This window comes from Populus euphratica, unplaced genomic scaffold (assembly GCF_000495115.2).
Source record: "Populus euphratica unplaced genomic scaffold, PopEup_1.0 scaffold90.1, whole genome shotgun sequence".
Classification (NCBI taxonomy): domain Eukaryota; kingdom Viridiplantae; phylum Streptophyta; class Magnoliopsida; order Malpighiales; family Salicaceae; genus Populus; species Populus euphratica.
The window spans coordinates 128,055-130,743 of NW_011499973.1; the positions used below are offsets into that span (position 1 = coordinate 128,055).

The following is a 2,689-nucleotide window of genomic DNA, read 5'->3' on the forward strand; positions in this document are numbered from 1 at the left end:
TTCTGATAGTAGAAATTGAAGAAGGGAAAGAGCTGCGTGGTCTTCCGTATCAAACCAGAACCCAGCACCAGAGCCATGATTAAGGTTAAGTGAAGCGGTTCCCACTGATTTTCTCGAGGGAACTCTGGATTCAGTGGCTCCTTTTTGTGCTCCAACTGAGGTCTGATGCAAGATTTATATGCAGTAACTTCACCAGATGCTGGTCAGTCTGAATGGTCAGTGAAATCCAAACAGAAAAAAACAAAGACAACTCACTTACCTTATATTTGAATCTTCCCACGAAGTTTAATTTTCAACACATGCATGTTTACGCCGTTATTGTATAGTACCAAGTTGCAGAGGATTACGTTAATTACTAATTTTTAAACAAACATGCGCCGATTAGCACTCTAACAACCTCTATCATTTGCCACGTAGCTGATTTATTCATTTTAATTAGCTGAGGTGGACCATTAACTCCATCATTTTATCTTAGAAACTTGACTAATTAATTAGACGAGGTAGCGGTCAACCATTGAAAATTATAGGAGGAAAGTGTCATGAAACGCCCTTACTGCAGATCAATAATCTAATAATTGAATGTACAATATATTCAAGAAAAGGGTGTCCAAAGAGCTAGCACTCGTTAAGAATCCGAACTTCGTCAACGGACTGCTTAAAACAAAAACAAAAATGTTCGGGAAAATTAAAAAACAAAGCCTCCAATCTTTTCATTTAAAATAAATAAATAAATAAATTGCAAGTGAAAAACAACCATTATCATTGAAAGTTGCAACGCGCATCAAAGACTAAATTTAAGATCAAATGTTCATAACAATGCTCTATGAGACTTATTACTCAGAGCCAAAAACATTCTTTTTGACAAAAGTTATTAATAATAGCAAGATCAACGAACATTGTCACAGCCTTCTGAAGGTAGTAATTGAAGGAAGCAAAAAGTTGCATGATTAGGGTTTGGTATGCTGTACAGTATTCATAATATTGTGCTGAATTGAATAAATAATTGTTTTATTTTGTGTTTGGTGTATATTGGATGGATTGGATGATCAATCTTGTTTCGTTTTGTGTTTGGTAGGCATTTAAAAAATAGAAACTATTGTAATGACAATAATATTGTTTTCTTGTCTTATCTAACGTTTAAAGTATATATTATAACATATATTGTTTTCTAAATTGAAATTTAAAAAGAAAATACTCATATATAAGGTCAAAGTTAAATATAAATAAAAATTTTATTTTACATTTAACGTGTATTATTATCAAACTTATATATTTTTTAAAAAATAATTAAATATTATTTTTTTCACTTCAGTTTATATTGAGTGTTGAAATTAATAATATTATAATAACTCTAATTATAAAACTCGAAAAGACCTAGCAAGTTCACCCGAGACCTGACAGTCATAGTGTTTGGACCAATTCAAGTTTAAAAAGAAATAGAAAAAGGGTTTATTAGACTTGACCCAATCAACCCGAGATAAAACACGGGTAAAAAATACATTGAATTAATTATTTTGGTCATCATAAGGTTGCTTTGATTCTTTATTAAAAAAAATAGGTCAACTAGAGTTGACCCTTAAACCCATGACCTAAGTGTTGCCTCAAGTAACCATTTTTATCTTTATCTTGACCTGAGTTGACTCTCCTGAATCTGATTTGGATGTTATCATAAAAGTTTTTATTGTTCAGTCTTACGCTATCGAGCATAGTTTTTAACTCGAATGTTGGATCAAGATGAATTTTTTTATAGACATATCTAAACATGTTGTTCTATATTAAGTTACAATTTCAGGTCAATCAGAATTTGATAAATGTTTACTTCAAATAATCAAAATTACTAAATGAATCTTATCAAATATATCTATATGGACCTTCGTCTACTTTTTAGACTACATCTATATCTATATCAAGAATTATTTTAATATTCAATTGGGTTGGAAAATAGATATTTGTAGCTTTTCATCAATATATGGTGGGCTTGTTAATTTATCTGGACAAGAAGTAATAATATTTTTAAAATCAGGACTGAAATCTATCAAAAATGAAATCTATCAAAAATGCACGAGACTTGAAGAAATATTATTACCTTGTGTATTATAGATTCCAATCAATACAATGATTTCTTAATGTTCTTGAAAAAAATATGTGTTAGATATTGTCTTACCTATTCTACAAGTATTTCATGTCTAATAATGAGATATTTGTAGTAACAACTAATTATAAGGCTTCAATATTTATTATGGAATGTATATGATAGCAAACAGAATTAGAATTTTTTTATTGTTTTTTTTCTTATTAAAAATGAAGATTATGAGAGGCTATTTAAAAGATATATTTCAATCACTTTTTTTTTAGAGCATATTTTTTAGCTAAACAATGAAAGAAATTTCAAATACAATAAAAGAATTAATGGATGGCACAAAAGACATTCATTGTTCTACGTTATTTTGAAAAAAATATTGTGTATGCAACTTTTCCGTTCAGTGGATACATTTTTCTTTCTTCTATTTTTTCATCTCAAAGATCAATTTCTTCTTACCAAGAATAAATAATTTTAAAATATTTGTATATGATTAGTACTTAAAAGTGCATTTTTATCATGGTTTTATATCATCATTTTGCACTTGAAGTATCAATAACTCCTTAACCAAAACATGTTTTATAATAATATATCTAATAATACAAGATA

General features: G+C 28.6%; 1 long non-coding RNA gene across 1 annotated transcript in view; it reads left to right on the top strand.

Annotated features, from left to right (window-relative positions):
• LOC105139347 (uncharacterized) overlaps positions 1–2,689 on the top strand; it is a 21,012-nt gene that overhangs the window by 16,336 nt on the left and 1,987 nt on the right. The window contains exon 2 of the long non-coding RNA XR_844958.1: positions 197–202. This is a non-coding gene — a long non-coding RNA (uncharacterized LOC105139347). The remainder of the gene's footprint in view (positions 1–196; positions 203–2,689) is intronic.